Raw genomic sequence first — 24,180 nt, 5'->3', positions numbered from 1 at the left:
GTCTTTATATATCCAGGATTACTTTGTTTGAAGTGCATACCTTTGAATGTGAATTGTATTATAAAAGAGAGGGAAATATGTTTTGAAATTGGATTGTCATCTCTGTCTAGAGTTTAAAGACTGTCATTTTCTTTAAAACCTTGTTTCCACAAAAAGGAAGATTTTGATAAACTATTTTGGAATGTATGGTACCATTCTGATACACAGGAGAAACAATTACGTTCTTTCTAGCTACTTTATTTATTTATTTATTTATTTATTTATTTATTTATTTAAATTTTTTTTAAAAATTTTTATTTATTTATGATAGTCACAGAGAGAGAGAGAGAGAGAGAGGCAGAGACACAGGCAGAGGGAGAAGCAGGCTCCATGCACCGGGAGCCCGACGTGGGATTCGATCCCGGGTCTCCAGGATCGCGCCCTGGGCCAAAGGCAGGCGCCAAACCGCTGCGCCACCCAGGGATCCCTCTAGCTACTTTAAAGTGATTTTTTATTTAATTTAAAAACTTGTTTTTCTCATCATAGAAAGTGTATTGATTTTATTCTCATTAGGAAAGATACGAGATTTCTAAGTGTTTATTTACATGCTTGAATGACCTCTTGGTAAATTTCTACATATCATATATTTTAATTTAATAACTACTAATTCATTCTTGTGAATGAAGGGCTCTAAACTGGCCTATGACAAGCATGCAGGAGCTTTGTCATGATAGTTTCTGGAGATAAACCCAAAGTTTAGGATCATCGTATGCTGCTTCAGTCTGGCGTACTCCTTTGGCTTAACTTCACAAAACGCTAAGTGTCATCAAGAATGTATTAGAAGGAAAAACAGATCTGCACATTTGATTAATTCATGCTCTTATATGAAACTAGTTGTAGAAGGGGAAAGATACATGTAGAAGAATATATTGAGAATACACAAAATTATAAAGTTGAAGGGTGAACAAAAATTAACACATCTAGTACTAAATGAGGTAATGACCTACTTTCTACCTATTTTCCTTCTTTAAAAAAAATATTTTGTTATGAGGAGTAGGGAATAATGTCTCAAGAAAAATTTGGTTAATTAATTTATAGATTTATATTAAGGATAACTAAGAATGTTTATTATCCAATAAGAGATTTTCAGCTTTCACTGATGGCTTTAAATTTACCTACAGTTACCCTTTGATTTTTGCATGTCTGCTTTGGGTACATATCGTATATGTAAACAGTTTGCCAGCACCAGGGGTGAGCAGAATTCTACATAGGTGTTCTAGCAGTATCTCACATTCAACCTTTCTAGAATCACTGTGATTGGATGCTCCCATTATGATTATTTCCACTTCTATTATTTCAAGGCCAAATAGATCGTTACAAAGCACATCAATGACTTTGTGAATTTGTATTGCTTTCAAATATGGTTAAATCTGTTAGGTAACCTATTATCTCTTTTAGATTCTCTTGAATAAGAAAGAAACAAACTTGACGTTTTCTGGATTATTTGCCTAGTGCAGTTTGGTGCATGTAAAGATAAAATATGAAGATATTTTAATAATTAAAAAGTGAGGGGTTTGGAAGACTGCTAGTTACATTGGTATTTCTTTTGCACTGTATTCGATCTTGGTGATAGCTGTGAATACATTTAAATTTGATAAATACCATGCTTTAAGTGATACAGAATTGCTCTTTATCTGGTTCTAACTTCTGTTGGTTTTTAGAACACTTCATGTTTGACTACATCATCTTGACCCTTTGCAGTGTCACATTTATTGACGTGTATTTTAAGTGTATACTTTAAGCTTTTGTTACAATTGGATTTAAAGCTTCTCAATTGCTGTGAAATTTTGATTGGTGACGTTGTAATATATTACTACTTTTCTAAAACCTACGTGAGAAAATTTATCAGAGTACTGTTAAAAACTTTGTTCCTTAAGAAACTGTTTTGTTTGGTTTTAGAGTAATAAGAGTAATAAATTTCAGTTTTCTTCCTTGTCTTGCTTTTTGGGAAGTATAATGAAAAATAGTGTGTTTAATTACACTGAATATATTGACTCCCAATCCCATGCCTTGCTTTCATCTCTAAATTATCTTCATACTTTTGGGATCTTCATTTTTATATGCCTTACAGCCTTTTGGAAAAGTTGCATTGTGATAGGACTTATCAACTTAAATATAAAGCAGGTTTGACTAAACAGATTTTATTAATTTTGAGGTAGGTACAGATTGGGAGGAATGCCTTTTTTTGTAATGTGAACACATGTTGGAGAACGTATGCTTTTTTTTATCACACAGCTTTTACAGAGATTTTTGAGAGTACAGCCTTTAAAATATTTTCTTCTATATTTACATCAATGAGAATTATTTTAGACATTGTGCTTTAAAGCCAGTTAATAATTATAATGTATTAAAGTTCATTCAGCACATAATCAGTATCTGTAGGATTGAGAAGGGATTATAGTTAGGATCTGCCTATTGAATATTAAAAATGTAAGTAAAAGACAAATGCAAACAAAATACAATCACAGTGCTATACATACTGTTCTGAGAACTAACCTTAGTGCGTGCTTGAAATCAGCATTAAGTGTATGATTGAATGGGTTACTAGAGAAGAGTTGTATACATTAAAATCACAGGGGAACATCTTTCAATCAGAAGTATGCTGAGTGCAAATCACCTTATCTATCAAATTATTTGTCAAGATAATACTGGTATCTAGGGTGATGTGAAAATTGAAGGACTGGTAGCAAACGGAGTCAGATACTAAAAAAGAGTACAGAGAAGATTTCAAACTTTGTTCCATAGCAAGATGAATTTGCATGTATATTGCATTCAATATCAGCAGGTTAGGCTGGAGGAGTTGCTGAGTATCATAAAAATCTTAAATTCATAGAATTTTATAGCCAGGAGGAGCTTTTAGAAATCAGAAACCAGTATGTATAAAACTTTCCAGTGATGAGGAACCTGGGAAATGTGAGTACCTGGGAACTTTGTATAGACTCCCCCGGTCTTCTTACTAGAACTGACATTAGAACCTTTAGAAGAGGGGTCTGGATGTGTATTTTTTTTAAAAGATTTTATTTATTTATTTATTCATTCGAGATATAGAGAGGGAGAGAGAGAGGCAGAGACACAGGCAGAGGGAGAAGCAGGCTCCATGCAGGAGCCCGATGTGGGACCCGATCCTGGGTCTCCAGGATCAGGCCCCGGGTGAAGGCGGCGCTAAACCGCTGAGCCACCTGGGCTGCCCTGGATGTGTATTTTTAAACAGGTATTCTGGGTGATTTTTATGATCAAGAATGTATGGGAAATTTGGTCTAATGCAGAGTCATTTTATATGTGTGATACTTAGAATTTAGAGAGGTTAAGTGATTTGTTAAGGTAGAAGTATAAATACACTAGCAAAACAAAAGTTAGAATCTGAATGAGTTAGAATTGTTACTTTTTCATTTACAGTGCTCTTATCTGAAGCAAATTTATGCACTTAAATATTTGAAGTCATGTTTACTTAACTGTCTTAAACCGTAGTCTGGTTACAAATCAAACTCTTGGTTGTGAATCAACTTTCTAATCATATATGGGATATAAGAGTTGATATTTGTAAAAGTCAGTTATTTAAATATGTGTATATGTGTGTGTGTATAGGAATATAGTATGTGTGGTATTAAATAATGAGATTGATTTTCATATGATTGCAAAAGAACGTTTTAAATTAAACCTTGTTTGGGACAATCATTATAAACAAACATTTATTTTGATGTGCTTGCTTTTAATGACTACCAAAAAAAGATTGAATATCCTGTTTCTTTAATGGAAATTAAAGTGGACTGTTAGGTCATTTGATAAGTAAATCATAAAATGTTCTCTTTTGAAGTATCAGTATTATTATAATGGATGATGTTTTTGGGTATTCAGAAAATATAAGCTAGAAAGTTGTTGGATTTGTGCTTGCTAGCTAGTAAACTGCTTTGTTGTAATGGAAGGCCAGTGAAGCTGTGGTTAAGACAGAAAGATGACAGAAATATTTTTTTACTTTGAAGAAGGATATTTGTATATGTAAAGGAGTGTTACTTCATTTTATCACATTTCGTGGTCTGCATTCAGCTGACCATTAACACCTCCCCTTGAATGACATTGAGCTTAGGATGAAGAAGAAGCCTGCAGAAAAACACTAATTAGTGTGAAATGGGTGCTCTAAATGTAAGTTTAAGCAACAGGGGATCAAGGAGTAGCTATGATGATTCCTGCTAGGACAGATCAGGGAGGGACAAAATGGGACAGAATGACTAAGAGGGTTTCAGTGGGTAGGAAAAGGGATGAGGTGAGCATGGTAACCAAGTTGAAGGAGTTATTTGACTCAAGTTTGAACTGTGAGAGTAGGTTATGTATTACAAGTGACAGTGTTGACTACATGGAGGCATAAAAGTGAGATGAGGCTAAAAAATAGGTTAAGGTTAGATCATGAAGAGGCTATGAGCTGAAGTTAAGGATTTTTAAACTTTTTTGTGGGTTACAAGATCATGGAATAAAGTTTTTATTATTTTCTTTGGTCTTTATTGGTGGTACTGCTGATGGTGGTGGTGCTTTGTTGATTTGTTTTTTCCTTGCCTGCAGTAAACAAATAAAACATTACAAAATACTGGGAAACACTTTGTGATCTCTTACACTGTCATCTTAGTGTAAAATACACCAGTTATTAGTTCTCAGATCTTTCTGATTTGCTTACATCTATCTGTGTACTTGTTCACTTCTCATACTCTCTAGTGGCTCTTTTTATTTAGTTGGCTGTGCCATGTGGAGTGATTGCACTTTATATATTGTATCTCACATAATTTAATTCTTAGGACAACCCTAACAGGAAAATATATTGTCTCTGTTCCACTGATGAGGAATGAGAGTTTGAGAACCTAAGTAAAGTCACAGAGCAATCCTAGTAAACTAGTAAAGGCAGGATTCAGACCATCTCCACTTTAGCTATAAATCCCATGTTCTAGGAGTGTTTGGCTGGCTCATTTGGTAAGGCATGCAACTATTTTATTTTATTTTATTTTATTTTATTTATTTTATTTTATTTTATTTTTTATCATTTTTTTATTTTATTATTTATTTTAGAGAGAGCAGGAGGGAGAGGAAGAGAGAATCTGAGGCAGACTGTGCTGAGCACAGAACCTGACGCAGGGCTCAGTCTGATAATCACAAAATCATGACCTGAGCTGAAACCAAGAGTCGGATGTTTAACTGACTAAACCGCCCAGGAGCCCCGTGCATGTGACTCTTGATCTCAGGGTTGTAAGTTTGAGACCCATGGTGGTTGTAGAGATTACTTAAAAATAAAATCGTAAAAAACAAAACAAAAAAGCGAAACCCATGTTAACCATTACGTTTGTTTTTTTTTTGGTCTTTGAGTAATGGGAAGGTAATTGAACTACGATAATAGGAGAAAGTAGGAAGTGGAGAGGTAGAAGGAAGTAGAAGGGGTATGCTACCAAGAAATCTGCCTGGTGGTTTAAAATCTTGGTAATTTGCCCATGCTTCTTTTCAAAGTAATTTACCCATTATGTACCTGTCTTGAAGGTTATGTTAATTTTGTGTACTAGGGAATAACTGTAGCCTTTGACTTGTTTGACTTTTCATGGATGATGGGACAGAGTTATGATAGAGCCTGTCTGGGTGGATGTGAGTTTCTTGATTTTAAGAATGTGCAAGGTAATTCCCTTGTCACCATTATTTTTGCTGGATATATGACTGGTGTTGAGGACAGAGAAGCTGATCTCAGGAACATTGTGTTGTTCCTTTTTTTTTTTTTTTTGGTCTTACTGCCTGCTCTTCTCCAACATATTGGTCCTGTTTGGCAGCCGTTCTTACGGATTTCCATGGTGCCATCATCTGTTGGAACTCCGTGTAATTTACTCATGTGGAAGCTTTAAAAATTTTTGCCCCTACTTCAGAAAATTAAAAATTGCACGTCAAAGGAGGAGGATTATATAAATGTAAACATTACAGTCATGGATATTAATTTCTAGTTACCTTTATATAATAATGCCTTGCAAAGTTAAGAACAGAACTTGTCTGTAAGAATTATTATTTTAAATTCCCATAGATATTGTTAAAGAGGGTTTTTAAAATTTACCCACAGTGCTGGATCTCAGTTTTTTCTTTCCCACTAATCATGTTCCGTTATTTTCAGGTAACATATACACCTTAGTTACCAATTCATGTTATCTTTTGATATTTTACAACCATGTTTATTATATTCCTGTGTTCAGTGTTTATTTGTAATAATTTATTTAGAACTCCAGGTTTACTTTCTCATAGGAATAACTTGATGACGGGTGTTTATTTTGCCAGATGGTCTCACAACCCTTTGTATTTATGATAAAACCAAAGTCAGGCCTTTTATTAACTTATTTAGTTTATTGGAACTTCTGCTATGTACTGTATATTATCTATTATGATTAAAAGAGTTTCTATCCTGCAGGGTCTTGTTTTTTACTGGCGATAGTAGAAAAATAACTAAACTATAATACATATATTTTAGGAGTACAGAGGCACCAAACTTGGTCCTACTCTTATATTGAATTTTGAAGGAATTTACCAGGTAGGCAAAGAAGGACATGTTATAATGTAGTGTATGTGGAAGTATAACAGGATGTTAAAAGGGAGTGTGAGAGCATCATGATATGCTTACGGAAAAGCAAGAAGTTTGATTGTAGCTTTAGAATTAGGCACATGTTAGGAAATGAGGAGAAAAGAGACCAGAGAGTTAGATGGGGACAGAGCATGAATGACCTTTGATGTCATGCCAAGGGTGTATTTACCCTGGAAATGATAGGGAGCCACCTAGTATAGGGTTTTAAACCAGAGAGGATACCATCAGATTTGTGTTACAGAAAGTCACTCTGGTGGTATTATGAAAGAGAGAGCACTGAGGAGGCTATTAAAATAGCCAGGGACCTGAACTAAAAGCAGAGGTTGTTGAGATGCAGAAGAGGGTTTGATTGGGAGGATTTCTGAGGTGATTTTTGACTCCTCAGAGCTGGGAAATGGAGAAGCTAGAATAGGACTGGCAAAAAAATTTCATCCCTTATGCTAAATCTGATTAATAGGTGGTTAACTACTAGAAGTTGGGAAAAGATAGCTTTTTGCTGTTCTTCTCAGAGATTCAGGGTCTAGATGTTAGCCTCCCCATCCTCTGTTATTCCTGGTGTTTTTGAACCCTGATATTTTTAGCTAATAATGATAAAAACCAAAAAAAACCCCAGAAGTAAAGGGATAGCTTTATAGTTTTAAAATCTTCAGCTACTATTCCTAAATCTCTTATTTTTGATGGGAAAGATAAAGATGACTCTGTCTTGTCCTAAGGTTCTCTTTTCTTCTTAGTACCTGTTGGAAAAAAAAGAGTGTATAAAAGTAAAAGTGAGTGTGTGTACAGAGAAATGAAATAAAATTAATATGTATTTTGTTAGAATAGCTTATGTTATTCTTACATATTTACCACAAAGATGGATGGGAATTCATTGATATAATAAACTTATTCAGTTCTACTTTGTACACTAGGTTAGGCATTGGTGATGAAGTAGTTAATTTCTGCCCTAAAGATGCTTTTGTAAGACATTAGGGATTATGTGGAATTCAAAGAGTTGCAGTGTGGAGACTTGTCTAGACTTGTGAGAATGAAGTGAGGAATAAGCAGAGTTGAGCATACTTGACAAATGTTGGTTGTTAATGCAATATGTGAGAGAGGTGTTAGTATTCCTGTTGTATAGGTGAGGAAACTGACACCCCCAAAGGTGCATTAATTTGCCCAAGGCCAAACAGGTGATAAAACATGATGGTAGGATTTAAACTTGAATCTGCTGTCTCCAAAGTCATGCTTATCCCATTTACACCAGATGGCCTTCAAAAAATCCAGCCAAGCAAGCAAATAGGAAAAAAAGTGAGATCGTATATGGAATCTAAATAAACAAAAACCAAGCTCATAGATACAGAGGACAGATTGGTGGTTGTCAGAGGGCAGCAGGTTGGGTGTGAGCAAAAGGGATGAAAAGAGCTCAAAAGATACAAACTTAGAGTTAAAAGTAAGTCATGGGGTTGTAATGGTGACTACAGTTAATTATACTATAATGCATATTTGAAACTTGCTAAGATAGTAAATTTGAAAGTTCTCATTAGAAAAATTCTGTAACTGTGTATGGTGATGGATGTTAACTTATTGTGATCATTTCATAATATATACAAATACTGAGATCCCTGGGTGGCACAGCGGTTTGGCGCCTGCCTTTGGCCCAGGGCGCGATCCTGGAGACCCGGGATCGAATCCCACGTCGGGCTCCCGGTGCATGGAGCCTGCTTCTCCCTCGGCCTATGTCTCTGCCTCTCTCTCTCTTTCTCTCTCTCTGTGACTATCATAAATAAATAAAAATTGAAAAAAAATAATATATACAAATACTGAGTCATGTTATATATCTGAAACTAATATGTCAATTATACTTCAGTTAAAAAAACGGTTTCATTGTTAATAATTTATTAATTTAAAAAAATTTTTTTGCTTCATAGTTTATGCTTTTTTTTTGTTAACACCCAGAAAAGATAAATAGGGCAGTTATCATCATCTCTGCCCTATTTCAAGTGAGAAATAACTTATGGATGGATTTATTTAATAGATACTTCTTTAAGTTCCCTCTGACAGTTATAGAAAGAGGCAGTGAACAGATCATGATCAAATAGCTAGTTAGTGACAGAGCAGAGGCAGTTCCCAGGTCTTCCTGACTCTGAACCCAGTGCTTATTTTACATTCTGCTGCCATCCTTTTTTCTGTTCTTGTGCATTTTAATCTGCATTGCTTCTGGGGAGACCCATAGGGAATGTCAGCATGAAGTAGGATGTCACACAGAGAGTGTGCCTCAATGGAGGGGGATTCCAAGAACAGAAATAGCAAGGAACAAAGGGAATTGTTTTGGTCACTGACTAACGGGCCTGTCTTAGTCTGTTCACGCTGCTGTAACAAAATACCACAGATTGAGCAATTTATAAATAAATTTATTTTTTCACAGTTTTGGAAGCTAGAAAGGCCAAGATCAAGGATCAGCATGGTTGGGTTCTGATGAAAACCTCCTTCTGGGTTGTAGACTACCAGTTTCTCATTATGTCCTCACATGGTAGAAAGGGCAGGGATTTCTCTGGAGCCTCTTTTATAGAGCATTAATCCCATTCATGAGGGCAAAGCCCTCATGACCTAATCATATGTCAGAGGCCCTGTCTCCTGATACCATTGCTTTGGGCTTTAGAATTCCAGCATATGAATTTTGGGGGAACACAAACATCCAAGACCGTAGCAGGTACTCTTTTCTTATGTAGGGAATGTATCTCCTCTAGTTACCACAATATATAAAGGTGTAAATTTTAAGAAATAGAGTGATTCACTTTGCAAAATAGTATTTTTATTTAAAAATATTTTAGGATTTATTTTTACAACACTGGTTTAAAAAATAGGACTTCTAATTAAGTTTTTAAGAACATATGAAATTAAAAATGTTTATTATAATGTTCAGTGTCTGTTCATTATATTGAAAAATTGTTCTTACATAAAATCCAAGTTCCTTTCTATCTGTTGAAAACATTTTCACTTGATTTCACTCTGTTGAACTCAGTTTTTGTTCAACAAAAGCTGCATGTATTTAAGGTGTACAACTTGATGTTTTAGTGTTGTATTTATTATATATATTTATATATTGAACCAGGTATTAGGTCTTGTTTAGTCAGGGCTCAATAAATGATTTGTTAATTTCTGGCCACAAAGATCTGATGTTTTAGACAGATTGAGATAGTGGACAATTTCTTATTTCCCCAGAGACCGTGTGTATGCATCTTTCCCTGCTCCTTTGCTGATTTATCTAAGAGTTGAGATACCTGATGAATGGTGGGCTGATTGGTTTACTGAGAATCTGAAAACCCAGATGGAGGGAGAATCACAGCACAGTCATAGTAGTGGTTGGAGCCACCCCATCCTACAGAGGCGGTTCCCTAGGCGAAGACTGTGAACTCCCACTGCTGAGGTCCCCAGCGCTCCTCAGTTTCTGTCCTCCCTGAGCTTAGTGGTTAGCTCTTCCAGTGCCCTCTCAATAAGTCCCTATGCTAACTATTAGCATAGTTAATTTAACATTTATATTCTGTTGCTTGTATTAAAAAGAACTGTAGCTAAACATTAAATAAAGAAGAAGCCATCCATTGACTTTTTTTTTTCCAAGTCAAGGACACATTTTAGCAATAAAGTTTTAGAGCTGAAAGACCCTGGCAATCATTTGGTCTGGAGTTATGAAATCCTTTTGACTGTGACTCACAGAAGTACATTTTACTGCAAATGTATTTACCACACCTAGTTTGCTTAGTTACACATCTATTACAGAAGCAAAAATATTTGTGCTTTTAACTTGATTTTTGTTCTATTCTAGCTGGAAAAAAAATATTATTATAACTAACTGAATTGACTTCATGTATGACCCATGGATGGATTATAAACCCACATTAAAAACCAATTTAGTTAAATTGCTTTATTTTCTAGAAAAGAGCAGTAAATGACCGTGTTGGTATTGAAAACTAAATACTATACCCATGCTTTTCTTAAAAATATTTTTTAGGGCAGCCCTGGTGGCATAGCGGTTTAGTGCCGCCTGCAGCCCGGGGTGTGATCCTGGAGACCTGGGATCGAGTCCCACGTTGGGCTCCCTGCATGGAGCCTGCTTGTGTCTCTGCCTCTCTCTCTCTCTGTGTCTGTCATGAATAAATAAATAAAATCTTTTTAAAAAAATAAATAAAAATATTTTTTAATATGCAATTACCAGTAGCTTCTGTTTTAATGAGAAGAGAGTTTGTATGAGTTTCTATGTGGACTTGCCTCCTTAAGATTTATGTTATCTAATCTCAGTGGTATACTGCTGTCCAATTAGTTTTACTGAAATGGGACTTTGATATCTATCTTATGTCCCAATTCAAAAAATTTCAATCATTTTATTTGACTTGAAATGTAGTATGCACTACAGTTTCAGGTGCAATTTCTTTTTCTTTAATTCAGCTTTTCACAGCATCTAAAGATGATGGAAAAAGTTGCTTCAAACTTTGTCTATAAACCAGATAATTTATTTTTCCAAATGTTTTTATTGAGGTATAATTGATATATAATATTAGTTTCAATTGTACAGCATAATGATGATATTTGTATATATTGTGAAATAACCATAGTAAGACTAGTTAACATGTGTCATCATACATAATTACCAAATTTTCTTTTTCTTGTGATGAGGGCTTTTAAGATTTACTCTCTTAGAACTTTTAAATAATTCAGTACAGTACTACTAACTATAGTCACCATGCTGCACATTACATCCTCATGATTTATTTAAGTCATGCAAGTTTGTACCTTTTGACCCCCTTCACCAATTTTGCCCATCCCCATCCCCACCTCCTGGCAACAACCAATCTGTTATCTGTATCTGTGAGCTTGTTTTTTTTGTTGTTGTTGTTATTTTTGTTTTACGTGTCACATATAAGTAAGATTGTATGATATTTGTCCTTCTCTGACTGATTTCACTTCGCATATGCCCTCAAAGTCCATTGTTGTCACAGTTGTCAAAAAAATTCCTTTTTTTGGTTGGATAGTACTCTGTGTCTGTGTGTGTGTTTTCACATTTCATCCTTTCTTTATCCATTGATGGACACTTAGGTTGTTTCCATATCTTGGTTATTGTGATATTTACAATATCAACGCTATAATGAATATGGGGATACATATATCTTTTCCAGCTAATGTTATGATAATTCACTTTGGAATAATGAAGATTTTATATTCTTTTTGTTTGTAATTTCATCCTCATAACTCAAAGTAGCAAAAGCTAAGATGTGCTTAAGGAGTCGTCTGATGTTATAGACCTGCCAGCAGTAATTTTTGATGTTTACTGAAGATAATTAAATATATATTAACTAGGGCTTTTCATCTTTTAAAACAAAAAAAGATAACTATTGATTGTAGGTTGCTAAATGTCTGTAGATGTAGTGGTTTTTAAAAAATTAATTAATTTTAAAAAAGATTTTATTTATTCATTCATGAGAGACACAGAGAGAAAGAGAGAGGCAGAGACACAGGCAGAGGGAGAATCAGGCTCCAAGCAGGGAGCCCAATGAGGGACTCAAAATCCCAGGTCCCCAGGATCACACCCTGGGCTGAAGGCGGCGCTAAACCGCTAAACCACCCAGGCTGCCCAGTGGTTTATATTTATATGTGATACACAATGATTGCTATATAGTTATACACACGTATATAATTGAAACAGAGATTGAGGTGCTTTGCAGCTTTGACATAGAAATGTAGGTTTTTCTAATTTGCACAATTACAGTCCTTTGCTGTAGAGCAGTCTGTAGCCATCTATACCCCCAGTCTGTTCTGAACAGATTGATCTCCCACCGCAGCCCCATGATGCCAAATCATTTTTGCAGTGTGGTAGATTATAGCAGTTTAACATTGTTTTTAACTGATGTCAGTGATGTGAAAAGTGTTCCATTTGGATGCTTGTTGCGTTCATATATCTGGATAAATGAGCTTCTGTAATAGAAAGAAAAAAATCTTTATATATTCAGATCCCTTCTGAGTCTGTACTGTTCTGAAAAAAAGAGTGAGCTATGTTACCCAGTGAGCTATGTTACAAAGCTGTCCCAGGGTCCATCTTTCTTTTGAGGGAAGTTCTTTTAATAAACATGCAGGGATGTAAGAGTGCTGATTACTGTTTTCTTGAATTTATAAATTCTACTTTATTGGTAAGCAAACAAGTAAAGAAAGGTGACTTTAGAGAAGAGTAAGGGCTGCGAAGAAGGTGAAAGCAGGATAATGTGCTAGAGTGATCTGAAGCAGTTGTGTGCTATTCTCTTTAGTTAGAATGGTTAGGGGCATCCTTACATGGAATGTGTTTGAGCAGGGATCTACATGTTAAGGAGCCAGGCAAAAATAAGGAGAAAGATCACTGGTGACAGAACAAATCGAAGGCCCTGAGTTGGTAGGTCATCCACAAAATAAATAAACTTTGTGTCTGGATTATAAGATTCCTAACTAAGAATATCCTGGAGGAAACATTTTCAGGAATTGAAGTTTTAGGATTGTGTTTATTTACTGTAAAATGATATAATTTGTACAATATGAAATACTTGTTTCTTTCAGTAAATATTTGTTGAAAAATTTTCTGGGCCTGGGCAAGGCATGAAGTAATAAGACATATCAAGCTCTTGCTTTCTTAGAGCTAATATTTTAGTAGCAAAGATGAGCAGTAAAAAACTAAACAAATTGTAACAATTTCAGATCATGGCAAATGCTGTGAAAACAAATCAAGAAGGGGCTAGAACATGGAAGTGGAACATGCTATTTTCATAGGAGATGGTTAGGGAAGTCCTGTCTAGAGAGTTGACATTTGAACTGAGACTCAAAATACCAGAAGGATGAGCATGTGAAATCTGGAGAAAGAACATTTGAGGCAAAAGGAACAGTGAGGTTAATGGCCTTGACGTAGGAGTGAGTTTGGTATGCTTCAGGGACTGAAGGCCACTGAGGTTAGTCATGAGCAAGATTGATAGAGTAGATGGAGATAAAGATTGTAGGTAAAGCAGGTAGAGAGCCCTGTAGACCATGATAAGAAGTTTGAATTTTATTCTGAGTGTACATGGAAATCATTGGAGGATTTTAGGTAGGACAAGGAGTTTGATCTGGTTTACTTTTTAAAAAGTGCTTTCAGGTTGCTTTGTAGATAGATAGTAGGTATAGAAGGTGAGAGAGGGAAAAGGGGTGGGGTGAGGCATCTGGAAAATCAGGAATTGTATTTTAGACCTGTAAAGTCCTCAATGCCTTCCAGCTGCCAGGTAGTTGAATATATGAGTCTGAAGTTCAGATGTCCTGTGTAGAGATTTAAATTTGAGAGTCACCAACATTTGAAGTCCATGGGACTGAATGAAAGCACTTAGGGAAAAGAAGGTGGGTAATCATTAAAAGCCATTATAGTAATTATAGCGTAGCAGAGAAGCTTCCTTTTTCAAGATTGTCAGTATTTTAATATAGTAATGTCATAGTAGGACAAAATAACTTGAGAAAAGACTGGATAAGATGTATGCGATAACTTTAAAAAATACAAGAGTGCTATATATTAATATAAAATCAGTACTTCTTGCATGGTGAAGCAGTAAATGAACAGATAAGGATATTCAAAAGCCTCTTCCTTATATCAAAAAGTTCTACCAAACTTATTCTTTTGAGAAAATGAGTTGTCTTGGGTGTTGAAAATGCAGGAAGTTGGGTGCTCTTATATTATTTGGTCAGGGAGCTCAGGAACATTTGTCTTTTGACGTAGACTTCAGGTTGCTTTGTAGAGAAGTACTTGAAAGAAAAGGCAGAGAAAGCAAAGCAAGACAAAGAAAACATTTTATTGTTAGCTCAGGTTTGGTTCCAGCCCCTAGAGCAGAATTTGGTAAGCTACACTGCACCAAGTATAAAAGAGCTCTTTTTGTCCTCTGTTACACTGGCCTAGAACCAAGTAGTAATAAGATGTCCTTTATGTTCCTGTAACAGCCAAACATGGGACTTATTACTCAGTAGGGTCAATGGCTATCCTGCCTATTTCAGAGGAAAAGGAACCTGAAAGTAAGAGAGAGAAGCCTGGGTGAGTGTGCAGGAAGGGCTGGAGAAAATAGAGAACTGGTTGGCCAGTGGTAGAAAGAGTGGGGAAGTTGAGTGAGAAGCTGAAGGAGGGACAGGCAGTGAGAAGGTGAGGAAGGAAGAAAGGAAGAACAGGAGTGGGGAGAAGACTGGGTCCAGGCAGGTGCTGCCTCTGGCCCTGTTACTTGGAAAACCTTTAAAGGTTTTAAAGGAGGGAGAAAGAACTTGGATTTCACATTGATCCTCTTAATACCTTTTTAAAAATGTTCTTATTGGGCAGCCCCAGTGGCTTAGTGGTTTAGCTCCACCTTCAGCCTGGGTTGTGATCCTGGGGACCCGAGATCAGGTCCCACATTGGGCTCCCTGCATGGAGCCTGCTTCTCCCTCTGCCTGTGTCTCTGCCTCTCTCTCTCTGTCTCTGTCTCTGTCTCTCATGAATAAATAAATAAAATCTTTAAAAAAAAGTTTTTATTTAAATTCAATTAATTAACATATATTATTGGTTTCAGAGGTAGAGGTCAGTGATTCATCAGTCTTATATAACACCCAGTACTCAGTACATCATAAGGTGTATAAGGTGTATGAGGTAAAAGGTGCCCTCCTTATGCCTCTAGATACCCCATCTCCCACCCTTCCAGTGACCCTCAGTTTGTTTCCTGTGATTAAGAGTCTCTTATGGTTTGTCTCCCTCTCTGATTTCGTCTTGTTTTATCTTTTCCTTCCCTTCCCCTCTGATCCTCTGTTTTGTTTCTTAAATTCCATATGAGTGAGATCAATGATAATTGTCTTTCTCTGATTGACTTATTTCTCTTAGCATAGTATCCTCTAGTTCCATCCACATCATTGCAAGTGGCAAGATTTCATCTTTCTTGATGGCTGAGTAGTATTCCATTGTGTATATAGACCACATCTTCTTTATCCATTTATCTGTCATTGGACATCTGGGCTGTTCCCATAGTTTGGCTATTGTGGACTTTGCTACTATAAACATTGGGGTGGAGGTGCCCTTTCGGGATCACTACATTTGTAGCTTTGGGGTAAATACCCAGGAATTGCTGGATATTTACCAATTGCTGCAATTGCTGGGTCATAGGGTAGTTCTGTTTTTTTTTTTAAGATTTTATTTATTTATTCATAGAAACACAGAGAGAGAATGAGAGGCAGAGACACAGGCAGAGGGAGAAGCAGGCTCCATGCAGAGAGCCTGACGTGGGACTTGATCCAGGGTCTCCAGGATCACGCCCTGGGCTGCAGGCGGCCCTAAACCGCTGCGCCACTGAGGCTGCCCTCTGTTACCAATTTTTGAGGAATCTCCACACTGTTTTCCAGTTTGCATTTCCACCAACAATGTAAGAGAGCTCCTCTTACATCTTACTGGTCATAGGGAAGAGAGAACAAGAGAAGGATGACTGGCCTTCCCTCTTAAGGGAGCAGGTTCTGGGGTCATGAACACTGCAGCCACGTGGGCAGCCAACAAAGAGGAGACCACATAGGACTTGATGCTGACCTTGATATTTGAATACACCATCCCTGCAAAATGTGGAGGCCCAGTCAGTGTTTTGGAGTCTATTTTGTTAGCACTTTTTCTTTCCTGGGTATAGAGTATAGGGAAGGTAGGGGGTGCTCAGAAGAGAAGAATATTTCCTTCTCCTTAAGCCAACTTTATGATTAAAAGGATTCAATTTTTTGTCTATATGGTAAAGCTACGTCAAAAACACACTTAGAATTAGTTGGAAGAGACACGGTGAAAGTTATGTAATAATCTGAAAGGAATATTGCATTTATCTCCACTTTTTCAGTGTTTTATTTTTATTGAGGTATAATTGATACACATTTTAGGTGTACAACATAATGATTTGATATATGTATTGTGAAGTGATTACCATGTTTAGTTTTATCTCCATTATTAAGACTTTTGTTTCTTTCATAAGTTGAAGAAAGATGGTACTGATAGACTACAAGTACTGAACAACGTTATCTATTAAAGCCTGTTTTTGGAAACTTTCATAAGTCATGTTTTACAAAAGATGGATTATAGATTTTAGTTTATTTATATATATTGGAGGCAAGGTGAAAGTCCACAAATCAAATTCTTAATACTTTACAGTAGTTCTACCCAAGCAAGGCTAAAAGAAAGTGTGCTTTTTGTTATAGAATCAGTTTCTCAAAGACAGGGCCATGTCGATCATATTTCCAGCATCTAGCCCAGAAAAGATACTGAATCAGTGAAGGTGAATATTTAAATTAAGAATTAAGTATATTTTGAAAGAAAGGTCATTTTGAATTGCTACCAAGAGAGAAGTGGAGATTTGGTTTTGGTTTTTCTACAGATTTGGATAGAGTGAGCTGCAGTTCTTCCTGAAGCACGTATTTATTGAGCTTCTAGTATTAGGTATTCTGGAGGATGCTCTGGAGCTTTTGGAATTTATAATAGAATCTGATGAAGTGATTAGGTTGTTGGCTTTCTATTTCATCATTTTAACATGATAAGTGTCTCTGCTTTCAAATAATCATGGGGAAAAGACCATAGACTTTTGGTTTTAGTTAGCTCACTTGCTGACTCCTTTCTCTACCTTTGATTCTTGTGTTCAGCTGTGTTGTTAAAATTTAACAATCAAGATAGGAATATCTAATAAAGTATATGTACACTTTAAGTTTCTTACCCATTTATATGTCAATTTTACTTCAGTAAAGCTGAAATTAAAAAAATAAAATTTAACAATTCTGTTTCATATTTTGCACCTGTATTTTTACCAGTTTGTTTTCTTGGAGTGAAGCATGCATGGGATAGGCCTCTAAATACTAAGGATGTATTTTAGAAACTGAATCCAGTTGCAATAGCTTTTAGGTTTTTGCTCATATTCTTTCACTATGTAATTGGAATGTATGGAGCTAGAAAATTTTCAATTATAAAAGTTGATTCAGAGTTTTATTGCATTTGGCCAGAGCCATTTTTTGTAGGACTAGATAAAAATTTAAAGAGTAGGGAGTGATCTGTGACTTCTGCTCTGTTGCCCTGTGCAAAATGATGAATGAAGCCAATCAAATTCTTTGCCTCAGAAATCTGTGAACAAATCGTGGGAGGAATTTACTTGTTGGTAAATTAAGAAATTAAGCAGAATCCTCAGGTAGACTTCGGGCTGGAGGAACTATGGCAAACGATGTTGTTAGAGGAGGGAGAGTACCTAGAAAGGCTTCATTTAACCGTCTTTCCGTTAATGAATATAGATACATACAATCATTTTTGAAGGCTTCACAATACTCTGTGGCATGAAAATTTATTTGCCTCATCCTTTGCTGATGGATGTTTTGGACCTCTTTGTACCAAAGAGTATTTAAGCAAACAGTGACATGATCAGAGTTACGTTTTTAAAATAGGAAATAATGAAGCTGTGTTACCTAGACTAAGCAGGCAGAGTATATATTGTATTGACCTACATGAGATAGGGAAGAGAAGGGAGGAAGGAATTGTGTGGAAAATGGCCATAGTAGAGTGAAGAGATAATGAATTTAGTTTTAGACAGTTTTAAGTTTAAGATGCCTTCCCAACATCCACTAAGGAGAGGTGTCCAATGAAGTGTGGGCTGAAGATAGAGATTGGGAATCACCCAGTTAGTTGAAGCCATGGGATTGAGATGCTGATGGAGGGGGTGTTATAGAATAACAAAAGAAGGCACAAGTAGAAGCATAAATATTTAAGTAATGCATACGAGATACTGTGGAGAACAGTCAAAAGTATTGGATAAAGAATTGAACAACTCTGAGTAGTACCAGACTCCTTTTGATCTATATGATATCTATTTTCTTTTGATTTTTCCTTCAGTTTGCTAGTTAATAATTTTTTTGGTCTTATATATCAGGGAAAATATTTTAAGAGTCTGTTTAATAAATACAGAACATCATATATTTAGAGAGATCTCATAGATTTTTCTAAAGTCGTTTTAAAATACAAACTAAAAATACCTTATCTTTTAATATAAAATTCTGAGATATACAGGTTCAGAAATTTTTTGGATATTGTGACATTGTTTTATTATAATACTATGCGTTGGTACTACTTATCTAAAATAAGTTTTTCCTCGGGTGCCTGGGTGGCTCAGTAGGTTTAAGTGTCCAACTTATGATTTCTACTCAGGTCATAATCTCAGGGTGGTAAAATTGAGCCCCATGTTGGGCTCTGTGCTGAAAGTGGAGCCTGCTTAAGATTCTCTCTTTCCCTTTCCCTCTCCCCCACCCCCAGCTCAAGCACATGCACTCTCTCTCTTTCTATAAGACATTTAAAAAATAAATAAATAAAATAAGCTTTTCCTTTCCATCTTTAACAGAGTTTATATCATGCCACTAGCTTCCATGTAATTATAAGAATATTACTGGAGAAGGCCTGAAAATGCAAAGAATACTAATTTTTTTCAATCTTTTTTTTTGTTAAACAGCATTTTAATTAATAGCCTCATTTAATGAAGTTTTAGTGACCTAAATTAGAATTCAGTATAATAATGTCAATAGTTAATGATTCGTTACAAATTAATGTTCTAATGGATTTATATTTATCGTGTTCTACCAAAATTATAGAGGTTGCATTTTATGTGGCAGTACTTGTCAACTGTTTGAAAAGTCAGTGCTAGTAAGATGTTGTCAGCCAAGGGGGTAAAAAAAAAAAACTTGACATTCTTTTTTCTTTTTTTAAGATTTATTTATTTATTTATTCATGAGCGAAACACACACACACACACACACAGGCAGAGGGAGAAGCAGGCTCCATGCAGGGAGCCTGACCCGGGACTCCATCCCAGCAGGTCTCCAGGCTCAGGCCCTGGGCTGAAGGCGGCGCTAAACTGCTGAGCCACCCAGGCTGCCCAAAACTTGGCATTCTTTTTTTTTTTTTTTTAAGATTTTATTTATTTATTCATAGAGACAGAGAGAGAGAGAGAGGCAGAGAGAGAAGCAGGCTCCATGCAGGGAGCCCGACGTGGGACTCCATCCCAGGTCTCCAGGATCATACTCTGGGCTGCAGGCAGCACCAAGCCACTGTGCCACCAGGGCTGCCCAAAACTTGGCATTCTTGATCTCTTTACACTTCTCTTCACCTTAGCGTTCGCAGAGTGAAGATTTGACAGCTTATCGTAGGTAGGAGCATTTCTTGAGAATTATGTCAACAGCTTCTTTTGAGGGGCAAGGAAAATAATTGCTTCACAGCTGACGAGCATCCATTTAAAGCACCCTGGTTCATAAATTTGAACTTCTTTCCTTCTTTTTTTTTTTTTTTTTTTTTAAGATTTTATTCATTTTTGATAGACCGAGAGAGAGCACAAGCTGGGGGAGAGGCAGACTCCTCGCTGAGCTAGGAGCCAGATGTGGGCCTCGATCCCAGGACCCAAGCTGAAGGCAGGTGCTGAACCATTTGAGCCACCCAGGCACCCCTGAACTTGTTTCGAGTGAGCATACATTTCTCTGGCAGTTTGCTGGTGAGGTGCCTCCAGATCTACAGCTCTTTACTTTTCCTGAGACCTGGAGCTTTGTGGGTTCTGGTCAGTGTCTATGTGTTAAGGCCAAGAGACTGGCTTAGGTAAAATGTGATCTTTTAGTTCTCCTGCCACGGATGTTAATGTGGGCCCTGCTTGCCAACAGGTATTCATCTAGAAGGAAGGGGGTGACCTCCAGATACTTGGAAGGTTGGTAAAAAGGTAATCGTACTTCTTACTCTGCTGTTTGAGTTTCTGCCATAGCTATGTTCAAATGTTGTGAAACTTTCCCTCTTGTTACTCAATTTTAAGTTGTCTTTGTATTTCCTACAAACCTAAGATGAGGAGCTACCAAGGGAGACATTGTGACCTTTCTTTTTCTCTTTCTCATAGATATTGTTAGGAAATGAAGCTGGGCTGGTGGTAGAGCCAAATCAGAGAACAGCTATCATTGTGTTGCAACCTTATGTTTTCCTTTTTTTTTTTTTTTCCTGGTAAAGTGAGTACTGTCAGGAGCATTTTTCATACACGCCCAGCTGAAAGAAATTTGCTGACAAACTTCCTTTCAGGCAATTTTTTCATTGTTAAATGGAGCCTTTACTGATGCTTATTTTTATATGATAAAGCATATTTCAGTATTTTATGTAGCTTGTTTTAGATTTTGAGATTTGAAGTAGTTTTTGACTCATCATTACATATGCCTGGGAAACTTTCAAATCTGGAAAGCTATAAAGCACAAAAATACTTTGAAGTGCACCATATGTGACTGGTTAAAATATACCAGGAATGTCATATTGGTTAGCAAATGAAAGAACGTAGCTGTCATTTTACAGTGTTGGCATAAAGTAACAGCAATTATGTTGAGTGGTGGTGGACAAGCCTGAGCGGCCCTGTATAAACTATCATAAAAATAAATCTTGCCCAGGTCACTATGGTTAGGACATTTGGACAATATACATAATCTGTACTTAAATTTTGACTTGTTGGCTATAAGAATTATTTTAATTTTTTTTTTCATAAAAACCTAGTTTTGTTGTCTTGGTGGTTATTTTTTTCCTGCTTGCATGATGGCTCATTGGCAACTCCTTTCTTAAATGACTAGGCACATGAAGGTGATACAGAAATCTTTTAGTTTAGTTCCTTAAAGTATTAATTGATTTAACATTTGTTTGGGAAAGCATAAAAATAAATGATGACAATGAAGTTTGAAGATTATCTTTAAATAATATATTGTACTGCAGGTTAATCTCATAGTCAGACACTGACTATATAATACCTTAAGCAATAAAAGCACTGTAAACCTTTATATCAGAACTTTTTAGAGAATTTTGATGTATTACCTTATGAGATGCCTTGTGAGGTGAGAAATCAGGTATCCAACATTTAACAGCCTGAGTGACTTCCTATGGCCAGATCTTTTTTTAAAAGAAATCAATTTTGTTGAGATATAATTTAAATAAAATGTACTTACTTAAAGTATATATAGTTTGGAGTTTTGACAAATGTATATATTCATGTAAGTACTACTTAAGATATAAAATGTTTTTATCACCCCCTAAAATTCCCTTGTGTCTCTTTACTGTTAGCCCCTTACCCCACTCCAGGCGTCTATTAATCTCCTTTCTGTCACTGTATATTAGTCTTACCTATTCTAGAATTTCATATAGATGGAAGCATAATGCATGAACTCTTTTTATTTTATATGTATATATATATATTTTTTTTTTTTTTTTTGAGAGAGAGAGAGAGAGAGAGAGAGAGAGAGAGCAAGCATATGTACAAGTCGGGGGGAAGGGGCAGAGGGAGAGGGAGAGAGAGAATCCAGGCATGGAGCCTGGTGTGGGGCTCTATCCCAGGACCCTGAGATCATGCATGACCTGAGCCAAAATCAAGAGTCAGACGCTTAATCAGTTGAGCTACCCAGGTGCCCCACGTGAACTCTTTTTTTTTTTTTTAAGATTTTATTTATTTATTTATTCATGAGAGAGACAGAGACACAGGCAGAGGGAGAAGCAGACTCCCTGCAGGGAGCCTGATGGGGGACTTGATCCTAGGACCCTGGGATCATGCCCTGAGCGGAAGGCAGATGCTCCACTGCTGAGCCACCCAGGTGCCCCCTGCATGAACTCTTTTTAAATGAGATTCCTTTGCTCATATTTTTGAGATTCATGCATATTGTTAAGTGTAGTTTATTCCTCTTTATTGCTTTATATTATTCTGTTGTATGAATGCCACAATTTGTGTATTCATTCACCTCTTGTTGTTGGACATAGATGTTTCCAGATTTTGGCCTGTTACAAATAAAGCATCTGTGAATGAACATTTGTGTACATTTTCTGTGAGGACACGTGTTTTCATTTCTCTTGGGTAAATACCTAGAGTTGAATTGGAGGGCCGTAATTATGTAAGTGTATGTTTAACTTGTAAGTAGCTGTTAAGCAGTTTCCCGAAGTGATTATACTTTTTTTTTTTTTTTTTTTGCCACCAGCAATGTATGAAAATTCTAATTGCTCCGTATCCTTGCCAACAGTTTTGGTATCATCAGTCTTTAGTTTTAGTCATTCTTGTGTGAATTTATATCTCGTTGTGGTTTTAATTTGTATTTCCCTGATAACCAATATAACTTGGTATTTTTTTTCATATGCTTTATTGAGTCATTTATTATATCTTTTGTGAAGTGTCTGTTTCAGTCTTGTTCTTATTTTTCTTAATGGATTTTTTATTTTCTTATTACTGTAAAAGTTCTTTACATATTCTGACTACAGTCCTTTGTCAAATACATATATTGCAAATATTTTCTCCTAGTCTGTGGTTTACTTTCTCATTTTCTTTCTTTTTTTTTTTTTTTCTTAAAGACTTTATTTATTTATTCATGAGAGAGACACACACACAGAGAGAGGCAGAGACATAGGCAGAGGGAGAAGCAGGCTCCATGCAAGGAGCCCGACGTGGGACTCGATCCCGGGTCACCAGGATCACACCCCAGGCCCAAGGCGGCGCCAAACCGCTGAGCCACCGGGGCTGCCCTACGTTCTCATTTTCTTAATGGTGTCTTTCAAGGAATTTAAACTTTTGATGGAAGACCATTTTTTTTCTTTGATAGTACTTTTTATGGCCTAAAAAATCTTTGCTTATATTGTAGTTGTGAATAATTTGTTCTGTTTTTTTTTTTTCTTCTAAATGTTTATAGTTTTAGCTTTTACATTTAGGTCTATGATTCATTTGGTATTTTATTTATTTTTGTATAATGAGAGGGAAGAGTCAAGGTTTATTTTATCCTTTTTTTTTTAATAGGAATATCTAGTGGTTGAAGGCTGTTCTTTCTCCATTGACTTATTTTGATATGTGTGTCTGTGCCATTGATTTATATATTTATTAGGCCAGTACCACATAACACTATTGTAGTTTCATAATAAGTCTTACAATCTGTTAGTGTAAGTCATCCAGCTTTGTTGTCCTTTACCAAAATTGTTTTAGTCATTTTAGGTTCTTTGTTCTTACAGATAAATTTTAGAATCACTTGTCATTTTCTACAAAAAAAAAAGCTTGCTGAGATTGAGATTGGAATTGTGTTGAATCTAGGTCATTTGCAGATGAACTGATATTTTAGCAATATTGATTTCTTCTATTGTAAACATGTTATCTGTACCCATTTACTTTGGTTTTATTTCAATAGTGTTTTAGTTTTTAGTACATGTGTCTTGTGAATATTTTATTAAACTTTACTCTGTTTCATGTTGTTTGTTTATAAGTGGAATTGATTGTAAATTTAACTTCCTTTTGTTCATTGCTCATATGGAGGAATACAATTTGAATTTGGAACATTGATTTTTCTATCTCATAACCTTGCTAAATGTACATTTCCTAATAGGTTTTTTGTGGATTTCTCAGACTCTCTATGTACACAATCATGTTGCTTATGAATAAACACAGTTTTACTTTTTCCTTCCCAGTATGTATGCCTTTTCTCCCCTCCCTTTCCCTTATTGCACTGCCTAAGACTTCCAAACAATGTTAAATAAACATGGTGAGATAAGATTCTCACTGTTTCTG

The 24,180-nt window shown here is 36.0% G+C and overlaps 1 protein-coding gene across 5 annotated transcripts in view; it reads left to right on the top strand.

The window, feature by feature from the left end:
- Nucleotides 1–24,180, top strand: part of CAMSAP2 (calmodulin regulated spectrin associated protein family member 2) — a 116,634-nt gene that overhangs the window by 23,227 nt on the left and 69,227 nt on the right. The gene's annotated exons all lie outside the window — the stretch shown is intronic.

The sequence above is a fragment of the Canis lupus genome, chromosome 7, assembly GCF_011100685.1.
Source record: "Canis lupus familiaris isolate Mischka breed German Shepherd chromosome 7, alternate assembly UU_Cfam_GSD_1.0, whole genome shotgun sequence".
Lineage (NCBI taxonomy): Eukaryota > Metazoa > Chordata > Mammalia > Carnivora > Canidae > Canis > Canis lupus.
Note: the sequence above shows the minus strand (reverse complement) of the source record. Positions and strands in the feature narration are given on the sequence as shown.